This window comes from Dendrobates tinctorius, unplaced genomic scaffold (assembly GCF_039654945.1).
Source record: "Dendrobates tinctorius isolate UK_male_01 unplaced genomic scaffold, ASM3965494v1 ptg000342l, whole genome shotgun sequence".
In the NCBI taxonomy this organism is placed as follows: Eukaryota; Metazoa; Chordata; class Amphibia; order Anura; family Dendrobatidae; genus Dendrobates; species Dendrobates tinctorius.
In genome coordinates this window covers 5,219,873-5,241,782 of record NW_027362008.1, presented here as the reverse complement: position 1 = coordinate 5,241,782, position 21,910 = coordinate 5,219,873, and the positions used below count along the sequence as shown (strand labels likewise).

Genomic DNA, 21,910 nt, shown 5'->3' with positions numbered 1-21,910 from the left:
ATAGTGCCTCTACATATCAGTGTCCATACAGGAGTGTCATCCTGTGTAATGTCCTTACAATAGTGCCTCTACATATCAGTGTCCATACAGGAGTGTCATCCTGTGTAATGTCCTTACAATAGTGCCTCTACATATCAGTGTCCATACAGGAGTGTCATCCTGTGTAATGTCCTTACAATAGTGCCTCTACATATCAGTGTCCATACAGGAGTGTCATCCTGTGTAATGTCCTTACAATAGTGCCTCTACATATCAGTGACCATACAGAAGTGTCATCCTGACTAATGTCCTTACAATAGTGCCTCTACATATCAGTGTCCATACAGGAGTGTCATCCTGACTAATGTCCTTACAATAGTGCCTCTACATATCAGTGTCCATACAACAGTGTCATCCTGACTAATGTCCTTACAATAGTGCCTCTACATATTAGTGTCCATACAGAAGTGTCATCCTGACTAATGTCCTTACAATAGTGCCTCTACATATCAGTGTCCATACAGAAGTGTCATCCTGTGTAATGTCCTTACAATAGTGCCTCTACATATCAGTGTCCAGCTTTAAACTAGAACAACATGGGAAGGGAAGCAAAAGACCAGAAAAAGCCATACACCTGACAAATGCTATTGAGAACTCTGCTATTAGAAGTGGAAAGGAAGAACAAAGACGAAAGAATCTAATTAATAAAAATATTGGAGAAAGAGAAACCAATCACAAACTAAAATGTTTCTATACTAATGCACAAAGCATGGGCAACAAACAAGGAGAATTGGAACTACTAACACAGGAAAAGAAATATGATGTAATTGGAATCACTGAAACTTGGTGGGACAATACACATGATTGGAATACAAGACTAGAAGGATACAACTTATTTGCAAGAAACAGACTTGATAAACGAGGAGGGGGTGTCGCATTGTATGTTAGAAACGCGTATATCTGCACAGAGATTGAAGCTTCAGAGACTGGGAGTTCTGTGGAAACTGTTTGGGTAAGAATACAAGGACAGAACAATGGAAAGGACACCATTGTAGGCATTTACTACAGGCCGCCTGTGCAAGCCGAAGATATAGATGAATTCTTTATGCATCAGATGGCCAAGTTCTCCAAAAAATATGACATAGTTGTCATGGGAGATTTCAACTATCCAGACATTTGTTGGGAATCTCTCTCAGGCAAAACTAACAGGTCAAGGAAATTCTTATCCTCTCTTGCTGACAACTTTATCTTCCAAAAGGTAAGGGAGAAAACAAGGGGAACTGCTACCTTGGATCTAATCCTTATAAACAGGGAGGAAATGGTTGAGGAGGTAAAAGTGGCTGGGACCCTAGGAGGTAGCGACCATGCTATTTTAGAATTTTGGATAACTAGAGGTGGAAGACCTGTGAAGACTCAGACGTCAAGGTTAGATTTCAGAAAGGCAGATTTTAAGGGATTCAGAAAGAGAATTGGAGGGATCCAATGGCTGGATATCCTTAAAGACAAAAATGTCCAGGAAGGATGGGAAATCTTGAAAAATGAAATTCTCAAAGCACAGTTGTTAACAATTCCGAAAAGAGGGAAGAATAGGAAGCATTTAAGGAAACCAGGATGGATGAACACAGAACTTAAGCACATGCTAAAAAGGAAGAAAAAAATGTTTATAAAATGGAAAGAGGGAGGCATATCTAAAGAAGAATATAATGCTGTCTGCAGAACCTGCAGGGCACAAATCAGATTAGCTAAAGCTGAAAATGAACTGAGGCTTGCAAGAGATGTCAAAAGCAATAATAAAGGATTTTGGGGATATGTCAAAAGTAAAAGAAAAGTCAAAGATGCTACAGGATTTTTACAGGATGAAAATGATGAAATGGTAAGACAGGATGTTGAGAAGGCTGAACTTTTAAATTCCTATTTTGCATCTGTTTTCTCTCAGAAAGGAAATGCAACATCAACTGTTATTCACTGTCCTATTAAGGGAATAGAAGAATCCAGGATATCTATAAACAGAAAAATAGTGAGGAAACACTTAGCTAACCTAAATGAATTCAAGTCTCCAGGTCCAGATGAATTACACCCCAGAGTACTGAAGGAGATAGCAGAAGAAATTTTTGAACCCCTCTCCATAATCTTTGAAAATTCTTGGAGAACAGGAGAAGTGCCAGAAGACTGGAGAAGAGCAAATGTTGTTCCTATCTTCAAAAAGGGGAAGAAGGTGGACCCAGGCAACTATAGGCCGGTGAGTCTGACTTCTATACCAGGAAAGATCTTTGAACAAATTATTAAACAACATGTATGTCAATACCTGGATAAGAATGAAGTGATTAAACAGAGTCAGCATGGGTTTCTAACTAATAAGTCATGTCAGACTAACTTAATTTCCTTCTATGACGGTATCACTGATTGGGTGGATCAAGGAAATGCTGTAGATATAGTATATCTTGACTTCAGCAAAGCATTTGACAAAGTCTCTCATACAATCCTTATTGAAAAAATGACTAAGTATGGAATGGACAAGGCAACTGTTAGGTGGATTCATAACTGGCTTAGTGATCGGACCCAAAGAGTGGTCGTAAATGGCTGCACATCCAGTTGGAAGAATGTCTCAAGTGGGGTACCACAGGGCTCTGTCCTGGGCCCTGTATTGTTCAACATCTTTATCAACGATTTAGATGAAGAAATTGAGGGTAAACTGATTAAATTTGCTGATGACACAAAGCTAGGAGGGATAGCTAATACTAGAGAAGAGAGAGAGAGGATTCAAAAAGATTTAAATAAACTGGAGAAGTGGGCAGCAACTAACAGAATGTTTTTTAACAGGGAGAAATGCAAAGTACTACATCTGGGCAATAAAAATGAAAAAAGCATATATAGAATGGGAGGAATAGGGCTAAGTGACAGCACATGTGAAAAAGACTTGGGTATACTAATAGATCACAGACTGAATATGAGTCAACAGTGTGATGCAGCAGCAAAAAAGGCAAATGCAATTCTAGGATGTATTAACAGAAGCATACAGTCTAGATCACGTGAAGTCATTATTTCCCTCTACTCCTCTTTGGTCAGACCTCATCTGGAATATTGTGTCCAGTTTTGGGCACCACATTTTAAAAAAGACATCAACAAACTGGAGCAAGTTCAGAAAAGAGCGACCAGAATGGTGACCGGTCTGCAAACCCTGTCTTATGAGGAAAGGTTGCAGGATTTGGGAATGTTTAGTTTGCAAAAGAGAAGACTGAGAGGAGACTTAATAGCTGTCTACAAATATCTAAAGGGCTGTCACATTGTAGAAGGATCAACTTTATTCTCATTTGCACAAGGAAAGACTAGAAGCAATGGGATGAAACTGAATGGGAAGAGACACAGATTAGATATTAGAAAAAACTTTTTGACAGTAAGAGTGATCAATGAGTGGAACAGGCTGCCACGAGAAGTGGTGAGTTCTCCTTCAATGGAAGTCTTCAAACAGAGGCTGGACAGACATCTGACTGGGATGATTTAGCGAATCCTGCTTTGAGCAGGGGGTTGGACCAGATGGCCCAGGAGGTCCCTTCCAACTCTACGATTCTATGACGATTCTATGACGATTCCATACAGAAGTGTCATCCTGTGTAATGTCCTTACAATAGTGCCTCTACATATCAGTGTCCATACAGGAGTGTCATCCTGAGTAATGTCCTTACAATAGTGTCTCTACATATCAGTGTCCATACAGAAGTGTCATCCTGTGTAATGTCCTTACAATAGTGTCTCTACATATCAGTGTCCATACAGGAATGTCATCCTGAGTAATGTCCTTACAATAGTGCCTCTACATATCAGTGTCCATACAGAAGTGTCATCCCGTGTAATGTCCTTACAATACTGCCTCTACATATCAGTGTCCATACAGAAGTGTCATCCTGAGTAATGTCCTTACAATAGTGTCTCTACATATCAGTGTCCATACAGGAGTGTCATCCCGTGTAATGTCCTTACAATACTGCCTCTACATATCAGTGTCCATACAGAAGTGTCATCCCGAGTAATGTCCTTACAATACTGCCTCTACATATCAGTGTCCATACAGGAGTGTCATCCTGACTAATGTCCTTACAATAGTGCCTCTACATATCAGTGTCCATACAGAAGTGTCATCCTGAGTAATGTCCTTACAATAGTGCCTCTACATATCAGTGTCCATACAGTAGTGTCATCCTGAGTAATGTCCTTACAATAGTGCCTCTACATATCAGTGTCCATACAGAAGTGTCATCCTGTGTAATGTCCTTACAATAGTGCCTCTACATATCAGTGTCCATACGGGAGTGTCATCCTGAGTAATGTCCTTACAATAGTGCCTCTACATATCAGTGTCCATACAGAAGTGTCATCCTGACTAATGTCCTTACAATAGTGCCTCTACATATCAGTGTCCATACAGGAGTGTCATCCTGACTAATGTCCTTACAATAGTGCCTCCACATATCAGTGTCCATACAGGAGTGTCATCCTGTGTAATGTCCTTACAATAGTGCCTCTACATATCAGTGTCCATACAGGAGTGTCATCCTGACTAATGTCCTTACAATAGTGCCTCTACATATCAGTGTCCATACAGAAGTGTCATCCTGACTAATGTCCTTACAATAGTGCCTCTACATATCAGTGTCCATACAGGAGTGTCATCCTGACTAATGTCCTTACAATAGTGCCTCCACATATCAGTGTCCATACAGGAGTGTCATCCTGACTAATGTCCTTACAATACTACCTCTACATATCAGTGACCATACAGAAGTGTCATCCTGACTAATGTCCTTACAATAGTGCCTCTACATATCAGTGTCCATACAGTAGTGTCATCCTGACTAATGTCCTTACAATAGTGCCTCCACATATCAGTGTCCATACAGAAGTGTCATCCTGACTAATGTCCTTACAATAGTGCCTCTACATATCAGTGTCCATACAGAAGTGTCATCCTGTGTAATGTCCTTACAATAGTGCCTCTACATATCAGTGTCCATACAGTAGTGTCATCCTGACTAATGTCCTTACAATACTACCTCTACATATCAGTGACCATACAGAAGTGTCATCCTGACTAATGTCCTTACAATAGTGCCTCTACATATCAGTGTCCATACAGTAGTGTCATCCTGACTAATGTCCTTACAATAATGCCTCTACATATCAGTGTCCATACAGAAGTGTCATCCTGACTAATGTCCTTACAATAGTGCCTCTACATATCAGTGTCCATACAGAAGTGTCATCCTGTGTAATGTCCTTACAATAGTGCCTCTACATATCAGTGTCCATACAGAAGTGTCATCCTGTGTAATGTCCTTACAATAATGCCTCTACATATCAGTGTCCATACAGAAGTGTCATCCTGACTAATGTCCTTACAATAGTGCCTCTACATATCAGTGTCCATACAGAAGTGTCATCCTGTGTAATGTCCTTACAATAATGCCTCTACATATCAGTGTCCATACAGAAGTGTCATCCTGACTAATGTCCTTACAATAGTGCCTCTACATATCAGTGTCCATACAGAAGTGTCATCCTGTGTAATGTCCTTACAATAATGCCTCTACATATCAGTGTCCATACAGAAGTGTCATCCTGACTAATGTCCTTACAATAGTGCCTCTACATATCAGTGTCCATACAGAAGTGTCATCCTGTGTAATGTCCTTACAATAATGCCTCTACATATCAGTGTCCATACAGAAGTGTCATCCTGACTAATGTCCTTACAATAGTGCCTCTACATATCAGTGTCCATACAGAAGTGTCATCCTGTGTAATGTCCTTACAATAATGCCTCTACATATCAGTGTCCATACAGAAGTGTCATCCTGACTAATGTCCTTACAATAGTGCCTCTACATATCAGTGTCCATACAGGAGTGTCATCCTGAGTAATGTCCTTACAATAGTGCCTCTACATATCAGTGTCCATACAGAAGTGTCATCCTGACTAATGTCCTTACAATAGTGCCTCTACATATCAGTGTCCATGCAGGAGTGTCATCCTGACTAATGTCCTTACAATAGTGCCTCTACATATCAGTGTCCATACAGAAGTGTCATCCTGACTAATGTCCTTACAATAGTGCCTCTACATATCAGTGTCCATACAGAAGTGTCATCCTGACTAATGTCCTTACAATAGTGCCTCTACATATCAGTGTCCATACAGAAGTGTCATCCTGTGTAATGTCCTTACAATAGTGCCTCTACATATCAGTGTCCATACAGAAGTGTCATCCTGAGTAATGTCCTTACAATAGTGCCTCTACATATCAGTGTCCATACAGAAGTGTCATCCTGACTAATGTCCTTACAATAGTGCCTCTACATATCAGTGTCCATACAGGAGTGTCATCCTGAGTAATGTCCTTACAATAGTGTCTCTACATATCAGTGTCCATACAGAAGTGTCATCCTGACTAATGTCCTTACAATAGTGTCTCAACATATCAGTGTCCATACAGAAGTGTCATCCTGACTAATGTCCTTACAATAGTGCCTCTACATATCAGTGTCCATACAGTAGTGTCATCCTGAGTAATGTCCTTACAATAGTGTCTCTACATATCAGTGTCCATACAGTAGTGTCATCCTGACTAATGTCCTTACAATAATGCCTCTACATATCAGTGTCCATACAGAAGTGTCATCCTGTGTAATGTCCTTACAATAGTGCCTCTACATATCAGTGTCCATACAGAAGTGTCATCCTGACTAATGTCCTTACAATAGTGCCTCTACATATCAGTGTCCATGCAGGAGTGTCATCCTGACTAATGTCCTTACAATAGTGCCTCTACATATCAGTGTCCATACAGAAGTGTCATCCTGAGTAATGTCCTTACAATAGTGCCTCTACATATCAGTGTCCATACAGAAGTGTCATCCTGACTAATGTCCTTACAATAGTGCCTCTACATATCAGTGTCCATACAGAAGTGTCATCCTGACTAATGTCCTTACAATAGTGCCTCTACATATCAGTGTCCATACAGGAGTGTCATCCTGACTAATGTCCTTACAATAGTGCCTCTACATATCAGTGTCCATACAGGAGTGTCATCCTGACTAATGTCCTTACAATAGTGCCTCTACATATCAGTGTCCATACAGGAGTGTCATCCTGACTAATGTCCTTACAATAGTGCCTCCACATATCAGTGTCCATACAGAAGTGTCATCCTGACTAATGTCCTTACAATAGTGTCTCTACATATCAGTGTCCATACAGAAGTGTCATCCTGACTAATGTCCTTACAATAGTGTCTCAACATATCAGTGTCCATACAGAAGTGTCATCCTGACTAATGTCCTTACAATAGTGCCTCTACATATCAGTGTCCATACAGGAGTGTCATCCTGTGTAATGTCCTTACAATAGTGCCTCTACATATCAGTGTCCATACAGAAGTGTCATCCTGACTAATGCCCTTACAATAGTGCCTCTACATATCAGTGTCCATACAGGAGTGTCATCCTGTGTAATGTCCTTACAATAGTGTCTCTACATATCAGTGTCCATACAGAAGTGTCATCCTGACTAATGTCCTTACAATAGTGTCTCTACATATCAGTGTCCATACAGGAGTGTCATCCTGACTAATGTCCTTACAATAGTGTCTCTACATATCAGTGTCCATACAGAAGTGTCATCCTGAGTAATGTCCTTACAATAGTGTCTCTACATATCAGTGTCCATACAGAAGTGTCATCCTGACTAATGCCCTTACAATAGTGCCTCTACATATCAGTGTCCATACAGGAGTGTCATCCTGACTAATGTCCTTACAATAGTGCCTCTACATATCAGTGTCCATACAGGAGTGTCATCCTGACTAATGCCCTTACAATATTGCCTCTACATATCAGTGTCCATACAGAAGTGTCATCCTGACTAATGTCCTTACAATAGTGCCTCTACATATCAGTGTCCATACAGGAGTGTCATCCTGACTAATGTCCTTACAATAGTGTCTCTACATATCAGTGTCCATACAGAAGTGTCATCCTGACTAATGTCCTTACAATAGTGTCTCTACATATCAGTGTCCATACAGAAGTGTCATCCTGACTAATGTCCTTACAATAGTGTCTCTACATATCAGTGTCCATACAGAAGTGTCATCCTGACTAATGCCCTTACAATAGTGTCTCTACATATCAGTGTCCATACAGAAGTGTCATCCTGACTAATGTCCTTACAATAGTGCCTCTACATATCAGTGTCCATACAGAAGTGTCATCCTGACTAATGTCCTTACAATAGTGTCTCTACATATCAGTGTCCATACAGAAGTGTCATCCTGACTAATGTCCTTACAATAGTGTCTCTACATATCAGTGTCCATACAGAAGTGTCATCCTGACTAATGTCCTTACAATAGTGTCTCTACATATCAGTGTCCATACAGAAGTGTCATCCTGAGTAATGTCCTTACAATAGTGTCTCTACATATCAGTGTCCATACAGAAGTGTCATCCTGACTAATGCCCTTACAATAGTGCCTCTACATATCAGTGTCCATACAGGAGTGTCATCCTGACTAATGTCCTTACAATAGTGCCTCTACATATCAGTGTCCATACAGGAGTGTCATCCTGACTAATGTCCTTACAATAGTGCCTCTACATATCAGTGTCCATACAGGAGTGTCATCCTGACTAATGCCCTTACAATATTGCCTCTACATATCAGTGTCCATACAGAAGTGTCATCCTGACTAATGTCCTTACAATAGTGTCTCTACATATCAGTGTCCATACAGAAGTGTCATCCTGACTAATGTCCTTACAATAGTGTCTCTACATATCAGTGTCCATACAGAAGTGTCATCCTGAGTAATGTCCTTACAATAGTGTCTCTACATATCAGTGTCCATACAGAAGTGTCATCCTGACTAATGCCCTTACAATAGTGCCTCTACATATCAGTGTCCATACAGGAGTGTCATCCTGACTAATGTCCTTACAATAGTGCCTCTACATATCAGTGTCCATACAGGAGTGTCATCCTGACTAATGCCCTTACAATATTGCCTCTACATATCAGTGTCCATACAGAAGTGTCATCCTGACTAATGTCCTTACAATAGTGCCTCTACATATCAGTGTCCATACAGGAGTGTCATCCTGACTAATGCCCTTACAATATTGCCTCCACATATCAGTGTCCATACAGAAGTGTCATCCTGACTAATGTCCTTACAATAGTGCCTCTACATATCAGTGTCCATACAGAAGTGTCATCCTGACTAATGTCCTTACAATAGTGCCTCCACATATCAGTGTCCATACAGGAGTGTCATCCTGACTAATGTCCTTACAATAGTGCCTCTACATATCAGTGTCCATACAGAAGTGTCATCCTGACTAATGTCCTTACAATAGTGCCTCTACATATCAGTGTCCATACAGAAGTGTCATCCTGACTAATGTCCTTACAATAGTGCCTCTACATATCAGTGTCCATACAGAAGTGTCATCCTGACTAATGTCCTTACAATAGTGCCTCTACATATCAGTGTCCATACAGGAGTGTCATCCTGAGTAATGTCCTTACAATAGTGCCTCTACATATCAGTGTCCATACAGGAGTGTCATCCTGACTAATGTCCTTACAATAGTGCCTCTACATATCAGTGTCCATACAGAAGTGTCATCCTGACTAATGTCCTTACAATAGTGCCTCTACATATCAGTGTCCATACAGAAGTGTCATCCTGAGTAATGTCCTTACAATAGTGCCTCTACATATCAGTGTCCATACAGAAGTGTCATCCTGACTAATGTCCTTACAATAGTGCCTCTACATATCAGTGTCCATACAGGAGTGTCATCCTGAGTAATGTCCTTACAATAGTGCCTCTACATATCAGTGTCCATACAGGAGTGTCATCCTGACTAATGTCCTTACAATAGTGCCTCTACATATCAGTGTCCATACAGAAGTGTCATCCTGACTAATGTCCTTACAATAGTGCCTCTACATATCAGTGTCCATACAGAAGTGTCATCCTGACTAATGTCCTTACAATAGTGCCTCTACATATCAGTGTCCATACAGTAGTGTCATCCTGTGTAATGTCCTTACAATAGTGCCTCTACATATCAGTGTCCATACAGGAGTGTCATCCTGTGTAATGTCCTTACAATAGTGCCTCTACATATCAGTGTCCATACAGGAGTGTCATCCTGAGTAATGTCCTTACAATAGTGCCTCTACATATCAGTGTCCATACAGGAGTGTCATCCTGACTAATGTCCTTACAATAGTGCCTCTACATATCAGTGTCCATACAGAAGTGTCATCCTGTGTAATGTCCTTACAATAATGCCTCTACATATCAGTGTCCATACAGAAGTGTCATCCTGACTAATGTCCTTACAATAGTGCCTCTACATATCAGTGTCCATACAGAAGTGTCATCCTGTGTAATGTCCTTACAATAGTGCCTCCACATATCAGTGTCCATACAGAAGTGTCATCCTGAGTAATGTCCTTACAATAGTGCCTCTACATATCAGTGTCCATACAGAAGTGTCATCCTGACTAATGTCCTTACAATAGTGCCTCCACATATCAGTGTCCATACAGAAGTGTCATCCTGAGTAATGTCCTTACAATAGTGCCTCTACATATCAGTGTCCATACAGAAGTGTCATCCTGTGTAATGTCCTTACAATAGTGCCTCTACATATCAGTGTCCATACAGAAGTGTCATCCTGACTAATGTCCTTACAATAGTGCCTCTACATATCAGTGTCCATACAGGAATGTCATCCTGACTAATGTCCTTACAATAGTGCCTCTACATATCAGTGTCCATACAGAAGTGTCATCCTGTGTAATGTCCTTACAATAGTGCCTCCACATATCAGTGTCCATACAGAAGTGTCATCCTGTGTAATGTCCTTACAATAGTGCCTCTACATATCAGTGTTCATACAGAAGTGTCATCCTGACTAATGTCCTTACAATAGTACCTCTACATATCAGTGTCCATATAGGAGTGTCATCCTGTGTAATGTCCTTACAATAGTGCCTCCACATATCAGTGTCCATACAGAAGTGTCATCCTGTGTAATGTCCTTACAATAGTGCCTCTACATATCAGTGTCCATACAGAAGTGTCATCCTGACTAATGTCCTTACAATAGTGCCTCTACATATCAGTGTCCATACAGAAGTGTCATCCTGTGTAATGTCCTTACAATAGTGCCTCTACATATCAGTGTCCATACAGATGTGTCATCCTGACTAATGTCCTTACAATAGTGCCTCTACATATCAGTGTCCATACAGAAGTGTCATCCTGTGTAATGTCCTTACAATAGTGCCTCTACATATCAGTGTCCATACAGATGTGTCATCCTGACTAATGTCCTTACAATAGTGCCTCCACATATCAGTGTCCATACAGAAGTGTCATCCTGTGTAATGTCCTTACAATAGTGCCTCTACATATCAGTGTTCATACAGAAGTGTCATCCTGACTAATGTCCTTACAATAGTGCCTCTACATATCAGTGTCCATATAGGAGTGTCATCCTGACTAATGTCCTTACAATAGTGCCTCTACATATCAGTGTCCATACAGAAGTGTCATCCTGTGTAATGTCCTTACAATAGTGCCTCTACATATCAGTGTCCATACAGGAGTGTCATCCTGACTAATGTCCTTACAATAGTGCCTCTACATATCAGTGTCCATACAGGAGTGTCATCCTGACTAATGTCCTTACAATAGTGCCTCTACATATCAGTGTCCATACAGGAGTGTCATCCTGACTAATGTCCTTACAATAGTGCCTCCACATATCAGTGTCCATACAGAAGTGTCATCCTGTGTAATGTCCTTACAATAGTGCCTCTACATATCAGTGTTCATACAGAAGTGTCATCCTGACTAATGTCCTTACAATAGTGCCTCTACATATCAGTGTCCATATAGGAGTGTCATCCTGACTAATGTCCTTACAATAGTGCCTCTACATATCAGTGTCCATACAGAAGTGTCATCCTGTGTAATGTCCTTACAATAGTGCCTCTACATATCAGTGTCCATACAGGAGTGTCATCCTGACTAATGTCCTTACAATAGTGCCTCTACATATCAGTGTCCATATAGGAGTGTCATCCTGACTAATGTCCTTACAATAGTGCCTCTACATATCAGTGTCCATACAGAAGTGTCATCCTGTGTAATGTCCTTACAATAGTGCCTCTACATATCAGTGTCCATACAGGAGTGTCATCCTGACTAATGTCCTTACAATAGTGCCTCTACATATCAGTGTCCATACAGAAGTGTCATCCTGTGTAATGTCCTTACAATAGTGCCTCTACATATCAGTGTCCATACAGGAGTGTCATCCTGACTAATGTCCTTACAATAATGCCTCTACATATCAGTGTCCATACAGAAGTGTCATCCTGTGTAATGTCCTTACAATAGTGCCTCTACATATCAGTGTCCATACAGGAGTGTCATCCTGACTAATGTCCTTACAATAGTGCCTCTACATATCAGTGTCCATACAGAAGTGTCATCCTGTGTAATGTCCTTACAATAGTGCCTCTACATATCAGTGTCCATACAGGAGTGTCATCCTGACTAATGTCCTTACAATAATGCCTCTACATATCAGTGTCCATACAGAAGTGTCATCCTGTGTAATGTCCTTACAATAGTGCCTCTACATATCAGTGTCCATACAGAAGTGTCATCCTGACTAATGTCCTTACAATAATGCCTCTACATATCAGTGTCCATACAGAAGTGTCATCCTGACTAATGTCCTTACAATAGTGTCTCTACATATCAGTGTCCATACAGAAGTGTCATCCTGTGTAATGTCCTTACAATAGTGCCTCTACATATCAGTGTCCATACAGGAGTGTCATCCTGTGTAATGTCCTTACAATAGTGCCTCCACATATCAGTGTCCATACAGGAGTGTCATCCTGTGTAATGTCCTTACAATAGTGCCTCTACATATCAGTGTCCATACAGGAGTGTCATCCTGACTAATGTCCTTACAATACTGCCTCTACATATCAGTGTCCATACAGGAGTGTCATCCTGACTAATGTCCTTACAATAGTGCCTCTACATATCAGTGTCCATACAGAAGTGTCATCCTGACTAATGTCCTTACAATAGTGCCTCTACATATCAGTGTCCATACAGAAGTGTCATCCTGACTAATGTCCTTACAATAGTGCCTCTACATATCAGTGTCCATACAGGAGTGTCATCCTGACTAATGTCCTTACAATAGTGCCTCTACATATCAGTGTCCATACAGGAGTGTCATCCTGACTAATGTCCTTACAATAATGCCTCTACATATCAGTGTCCATACAGAAGTGTCATCCTGTGTAATGTCCTTACAATAGTGCCTCTACATATCAGTGTCCATACAGAAGTGTCATCCTGACTAATGTCCTTACAATAATGCCTCTACATATCAGTGTCCATACAGAAGTGTCATCCTGACTAATGTCCTTACAATAGTGTCTCTACATATCAGTGTCCATACAGAAGTGTCATCCTGTGTAATGTCCTTACAATAGTGCCTCTACATATCAGTGTCCATACAGAAGTGTCATCCTGACTAATGTCCTTACAATAGTGCCTCTACATATCAGTGTCCATACAGAAGTGTCATCCTGTGTAATGTCCTTACAATAGTGCCTCCACATATCAGTGTCCATACAGAAGTGTCATCCTGACTAATGTCCTTACAATAGTGCCTCTACATATCAGTGTCCATACAGATGTGTCATCCTGTGTAATGTCCTTACAATAGTGCCTCTACATATCAGTGTCCATACAGAAGTGTCATCCTGACTAATGTCCTTACAATAATGCCTCTACATATCAGTGTCCATACAGAAGTGTCATCCTGACTAATGTCCTTACAATAGTGCCTCTACATATCAGTGTCCATACAGAAGTGTCATCCTGACTAATGTCCTTACAATAGTGTCTCTACATATCAGTGTCCATACAGAAGTGTCATCCTGTGTAATGTCCTTACAATAGTGCCTCTACATATCAGTGTCCATACAGGAGTGTCATCCTGACTAATGTCCTTACAATAATGCCTCTACATATCAGTGTCCATACAGAAGTGTCATCCTGTGTAATGTCCTTACAATAGTGCCTCTACATATCAGTGTCCATACAGGAGTGTCATCCTGACTAATGTCCTTACAATAGTGTCTCTACATATCAGTGTCCATACAGAAGTGTCATCCTGTGTAATGTCCTTACAATAGTGCCTCTACATATCAGTGTCCATACAGGAGTGTCATCCTGACTAATGTCCTTACAATACTGCCTCTACATATCAGTGTCCATACAGAAGTGTCATCCTGTGTAATGTCCTTACAATAGTGCCTCTACATATCAGTGTCCATACAGAAGTGTCATCCTGTGTAATGTCCTTACAATAGTGCCTCCACATATCAGTGTCCATACAGAAGTGTCATCCTGACTAATGTCCTTACAATAGTGCCTCTACATATCAGTGTCCATACAGAAGTGTCATCCTGTGTAATGTCCTTACAATAGTGCCTCTACATATCAGTGTCCATACAGGAGTGTCATCCTGACTAATGTCCTTACAATAATGCCTCTACATATCAGTGTCCATACAGAAGTGTCATCCTGTGTAATGTCCTTACAATAGTGCCTCTACATATCAGTGTCCATACAGGAGTGTCATCCTGAGTAATGTCCTTACAATAGTGCCTCTACATATCAGTGTCCATACAGGAGTGTCATCCTGAGTAATGTCCTTACAATAGTGCCTCTACATATCAGTGTCCATACAGGAGTGTCATCCTGACTAATGTCCTTACAATAGTGCCTCTACATATCAGTGTCCATACAGGAGTGTCATCCTGAGTAATGTCCTTACAATAGTGCCTCTACATATCAGTGTCCATACAGGAGTGTCATCCTGACTAATGTCCTTACAATAGTGCCTCTACATATCAGTGTCCATACAGGAGTGTCATCCTGAGTAATGTCCTTACAATAGTGCCTCTACATATCAGTGTCCATACAGGAGTGTCATCCTGACTAATGTCCTTACAATAGTGCCTCTACATATCAGTGTCCATACAGAAGTGTCATCCTGTGTAATGTCCTTACAATAGTGCCTCTACATATCAGTGTCCATACAGGAGTGTCATCCTGACTAATGTCCTTACAATAATGCCTCTACATATCAGTGTCCATACAGAAGTGTCATCCTGTGTAATGTCCTTACAATAGTGCCTCTACATATCAGTGTCCATACAGGAGTGTCATCCTGACTAATGTCCTTACAATAGTGCCTCTACATATCAGTGTCCATACAGGAGTGTCATCCTGACTAATGTCCTTACAATAGTGCCTCCACATATCAGTGTCCATACAGAAGTGTCATCCTGACTAATGTCCTTACAATAGTGCCTCCACATATCAGTGTCCATACAGGAGTGTCATCCTGACTAATGTCCTTACAATAGTGCCTCTACATATCAGTGTCCATACAGGAGTGTCATCCTGTGTAATGTCCTTACAATAGTGCCTCTACATATCAGTGTCCATACAGAAGTGTCATCCTGTGTAATGTCCTTACAATAGTGCCTCTACATATCAGTGTCCATACAGAAGTGTCATCCTGTGTAATGTCCTTACAATAGTGCCTCTACATATCAGTGTCCATACAGGAGTGTCATCCTGACTAATGTCCTTACAATAGTGCCTCTACATATCAGTGTCCATACAGAAGTGTCATCCTGTGTAATGTCCTTACAATAGTGCCTCTACATATCAGTGTCCATACAGAAGTGTCATCCTGACTAATGTCCTTACAATAGTGTCTCTACATATCAGTGTCCATACAGAAGTGTCATCCTGACTAATGTCCTTACAATAGTGCCTCTACATATCAGTGTCCATACAGGAGTGTCATCCTGACTAATGTCCTTACAATAGTGCCTCTACATATCAGTGTCCATACAGAAGTGTCATCCTGTGTAATGTCCTTACAATAGTGCCTCCACATATCAGTGTCCATACAGAAGTGTCATCCTGACTAATGTCCTTACAATAGTGCCTCTACATATCAGTGTCCATACAGAAGTGTCATCCTGACTAATGTCCTTACAATAGTGCCTCCACATATCAGTGTCCATACAGAAGTGTCATCCTGACTAATGTCCTTACAATAGTGCCTCTACATATCAGTGTCCATACAGGAGTGTCATCCTGACTAATGTCCTTACAATAGTGCCTCTACATATCAGTGTCCATACAGAAGTGTCATCCTGACTAATGTCCTTACAATAGTGCCTCTACATATCAGTGTCCATACAGAAGTGTCATCCTGTGTAATGTCCTTACAATAGTGCCTCTACATATCAGTGTCCATACAGAAGTGTCATCCTGTGTAATGTCCTTACAATAGTGCCTCTACATATCAGTGTCCATACAGGAGTGTCATCCTGACTAATGTCCTTACAATAGTGCCTCTACATATCAGTGTCCATACAGAAGTGTCATCCTGACTAATGTCCTTACAATAGTGCCTCTACATATCAGTGTCCATACAGAAGTGTCATCCTGTGTAATGTCCTTACAATAGTGCCTCTACATATCAGTGTCCATACAGGAGTGTCATCCTGACTAATGTCCTTACAATAGTGCCTCTACATATCAGTGTCCATACAGGAGTGTCATCCTGACTAATGTCCTTACAATAGTGCCTCTACATATCAGTGTCCATACAGAAGTGTCATCCTGTGTAATGTCCTTACAATAGTGCCTCTACATATCAGTGTCCATACAGGAGTGTCATCCTGACTAATGTCCTTACAATAGTGCCTCCACATATCAGTGTCCATACAGAAGTGTCATCCTGACTAATGTCCTTACAATAGTGCCTCCACATATCAGTGTCCATACAGGAGTGTCATCCTGACTAATGTCCTTACAATAGTGCCTCCACATATCAGTGTCCATACAGAAGTGTCATCCTGACTAATGTCCTTACAATAGTGCCTCCACATATCAGTGTCCATACAGGAGTGTCATCCTGACTAATGTCCTTACAATAGTGCCTCTACATATCAGTGTCCATACAGAAGTGTCATCCTGTGTAATGTCCTTACAATAGTGCCTCTACATATCAGTGTCCATACAGGAGTGTCATCCTGACTAATGTCCTTACAATAGTGCCTCCACATATCAGTGTCCATACAGGAGTGTCATCCTGTGTAATGTCCTTACAATAGTGCCTCTACATATCAGTGTCCATACAGGAGTGTCATCCTGTGTAATGTCCTTACAATAGTGCCTCTACATATCAGTGTCCATACAGGAGTGTCATCCTGACTAATGTCCTTACAATAGTGCCTCTACATATCAGTGTCCATACAGAAGTGTCATCCTGACTAATGTCCTTACAATAGTGCCTCTACATATCAGTGTCCATACAGAAGTGTCATCCTGTGTAATGTCCTTACAATAGTGCCTCTACATATCAGTGTCCATACAGGAGTGTCATCCTGTGTAATGTCCTTACAATAGTGCCTCTACATATCAGTGTCCATACAGAAGTGTCATCCTGTGTAATGTCCTTACAATAGTGCCTCTACATATCAGTGTCCATACAGAAGTGTCATCCTGTGTAATGCCCTTACAATAGTGCCTCTACATATCAGTGTCCATACAGGAGTGTCATCCTGACTAATGTCCTTACAATAGTGCCTCTACATATCAGTGTCCATACAGGAGTGTCATCCTGACTAATGTCCTTACAATAGTGCCTCTACATATCAGTGTCCATACAGGAGTGTCATCCTGACTAATGTCCTTACAATAGTGCCTCTACATATCAGTGTCCATACAGGAGTGTCATCCTGACTAATGTCCTTACAATAGTGCCTCTACATATCAGTGTCCATACAGAAGTGTCATCCTGACTAATGTCCTTACAATAGTGTCTCTACATATCAGTGTCCATACAGAAGTGTCATCCTGAGTAATGTCCTTACAATAGTGCCTCTACATATCAGTGTCCATACAGAAGTGTCATCCTGAGTAATGTCCTTACAATAGTGCCTCTACATATCAGTGTCCATACAGAAGTGTCATCCTGTGTAATGTCCTTACAATAGTGCCTCTACATATCAGTGTCCATACAGGAGTGTCATCCTGTGTAATGTCCTTACAATAGTGCCTCTACATATCAGTGTCCATACAGGAGTGTCATCCTGAGTAATGTCCTTACAATAGTGCCTCTACATATCAGTGTCCATACAGAAGTGTCATCCTGACTAATGTCCTTACAATAGTGCCTCTACATATCAGTGTCCATACAGAAGTGTCATCCTGTGTAATGTCCTTACAATAGTGCCTCTACATATCAGTGTCCATACAGGAGTGTCATCCTGACTAATGTCCTTACAATAGTGCCTCCACATATCAGTGTCCATACAGAAGTGTCATCCTGACTAATGTCCTTACAATAGTGCCTCCACATATCAGTGTCCATACAGGAGTGTCATCCTGACTAATGTCCTTACAATAGTGCCTCTACATATCAGTGTCCATACAGAAGTGTCATCCTGACTAATGTCCTTACAATAGTGCCTCCACATATCAGTGTCCATACAGGAGTGTCATCCTGACTAATGTCCTTACAATAGTGCCTCCACATATCAGTGTCCATACAGAAGTGTCATCCTGACTAATGTCCTTACAATAGTGCCTCCACATATCAGTGTCCATACAGGAGTGTCATCCTGACTAATGTCCTTACAATAGTGCCTCTACATATCAGTGTCCATACAGGAGTGTCATCCTGACTAATGTCCTTACAATAGTGCCTCCACATATCAGTGTCCATACAGGAGTGTCATCCTGTGTAATGTCCTTACAATAGTGCCTCTACATATCAGTGTCCATACAGGAGTGTCATCCTGTGTAATGTCCTTACAATAGTGCCTCTACATATCAGTGTCCATACAGGAGTGTCATCCTGTGTAATGTCCTTACAATAGTGCCTCTACATATCAGTGTCCATACAGGAGTGTCATCCTGTGTAATGTCCTTACAATAGTGCCTCTACATATCAGTGTCCATACAGGAGTGTCATCCTGTGTAATGTCCTTACAATAGTGCCTCTACATATCAGTGTCCATACAGAAGTGTCATCCTGTGTAATGTCCTTACAATAGTGCCTCTACATATCAGTGTCCATACAGAAGTGTCATCCTGAGTAATGTCCTTACAATAGTGCCTCTACATATCAGTGTCCATACAGAAGTGTCATCCTGACTAATGTCCTTACAATAGTGCCTCTACATATCAGTGTCCATACAGAAGTGTCATCCTGACTAATGTCCTTACAATAGTGCCTCTACATATCAGTGTCCATACAGAAGTGTCATCCTGTGTAATGTCCTTACAATAGTGCCTCTACATATCAGTGTCCATACAGGAGTGTCATCCTGTGTAATGTCCTTACAATAGTGCCTCTACATATCAGTGTCCATACAGAAGTGTCATCCTGTGTAATGTCCTTACAATAGTGCCTCTACATATCAGTGTCCATACAGAAGTGTCATCCTGTGTAATGCCCTTACAATAGTGCCTCTACATATCAGTGTCCATACAGGAGTGTCATCCTGACTAATGTCCTTACAATAGTGCCTCTACATATCAGTGTCCATACAGGAGTGTCATCCTGACTAATGTCCTTACAATAGTGCCTCTACATATCAGTGTCCATACAGAAGTGTCATCCTGAGTAATGTCCTTACAATAGTGCCTCTACATATCAGTGTCCATACAGGAGTGTCATCCTGACTAATGTCCTTACAATAGTGCCTCTACATATCAGTGTCCATACAGAAGTGTCATCCTGTGTAATGTCCTTACAATAGTGCCTCTACATATCAGTGTCCATACAGAAGTGTCTTCCTGTGTAATGTCCTTACAATAGTGCCTCTACATATTAGTGTCCATACAGAAGTGTCATCCTGAGTAATGTCCTTACAATAGTGCCTCTACATATCAGTGTCCATACAGAAGTGTCATCCTGTGTAATGTCCTTACAATAGTGCCTCTACATATCAGTGTCCATACAGGAGTGTCATCCTGACTAATGTCCTTACAATAGTGCCTCTACATATCAGTGTCCATACAGAAGTGTCATCCTGACTAATGTCCTTACAATAGTGCCTCCACATATCAGTGTCCATACAGGAGTGTCATCCTGACTAATGTCCTTACAATAGTGCCTCTACATATCAGTGTCCATACAGAAGTGTCATCCTGACTAATGTCCTTACAATAGTGCCTCTACTTATCAGTGTCCATACAGGAGTGTCATCCTGACTAATGTCCTTACAATAGTGCCTCCACATATCAGTGTCCATACAGAAGTGTCATCCTGACTAATGTCCTTACAATAGTGCCTCTACATATCAGTGTCCATACAGGAGTGTCATCCTGACTAATGTCCTTACAATAGTGCCTCCACATATCAGTGTCCATACAGAAGTGTCATCCTGACTAATGTCCTTACAATAGTGCCTCCACATATCAGTGTCCATACAGGAGTGTCATCCTGACTAATGTCCTTACAATAGTGCCTCCACATATCAGTGTCCATACAGAAGTGTCATCCTGTGTAATGTCCTTACAATAGTGCCTCTACATATCAGTGTCCATACAGGAGTGTCATCCTGACTAATGTCCTTACAATAGTGCCTCCACATATCAGTGTCCATACAGAAGTGTCATCCTGACTAATGTCCTTACAATAGTGCCTCTACATATCAGTGTCCATACAGGAGTGTCATCCTGACTAATGTCCTTACAATAGTGCCTCCACATATCAGTGTCCATACAGAAGTGTCATCCTGACTAATGTCCTTACAATAGTGCCTCCACATATCAGTGTCCATACAGGAGTGTCATCCTGACTAATGTCCTTACAATAGTGCCTCTACATATCAGTGTCCATACAGAAGTGTCATCCTGTGTAATGTCCTTACAATAGTGCCTCTACATATCAGTGTCCATACAGGAGTGTCATCCTGACTAATGTCCTTACAATAGTGCCTCCACATATCAGTGTCCATACAGGAGTGTCATCCTGTGTAATGTCCTTACAATAGTGCCTCTACATATCAGTGTCCATACAGGAGTGTCATCCTGTGTAATGTCCTTACAATAGTGCCTCTACATATCAGTGTCCATACAGGAGTGTCATCCTGTGTAATGTCCTTACAATAGTGCCTCTACATATCAGTGTCCATACAGGAGTGTCATCCTGACTAATGTCCTTACAATAGTGCCTCTACATATCAGTGTCCATACAGAAGTGTCATCCTGACTAATGTCCTTACAATAGTGCCTCTACATATCAGTGTCCATACAGAAGTGTCATCCTGTGTAATGTCCTTACAATAGTGCCTCTACATATCAGTGTCCATACAGGAGTGTCATCCTGTGTAATGTCCTTACAATAGTGCCTCTACATATCAGTGTCCATACAGAAGTGTCATCCTGTGTAATGTCCTTACAATAGTGCCTCTACATATCAGTGTCCATACAGAAGTGTCATCCTGTGTAATGCCCTTACAATAGTGCCTCTACATATCAGTGTCCATACAGGAGTGTCATCCTGACTAATGTCCTTACAATAGTGCCTCTACATATCAGTGTCCATACAGGAGTGTCATCCTGACTAATGTCCTTACAATAGTGCCTCTACATATCAGTGTCCATACAGTAGTGTCATCCTGACTAATGCCCTTACAATAGTGCCTCTACATATCAGTGTCCATACAGGAGTGTCATCCTGACTAATGTCCTTACAATAGTGCCTCTACATA

The 21,910-nt window shown here is 41.0% G+C and overlaps 1 protein-coding gene across 1 annotated transcript in view; it reads right to left on the bottom strand.

Moving 5' to 3' along the window:
* Window positions 1–21,910, bottom strand: part of LOC141074884 (receptor-type tyrosine-protein phosphatase T-like) — a 336,227-nt gene that overhangs the window by 80,876 nt on the left and 233,441 nt on the right. The gene's annotated exons all lie outside the window — the stretch shown is intronic.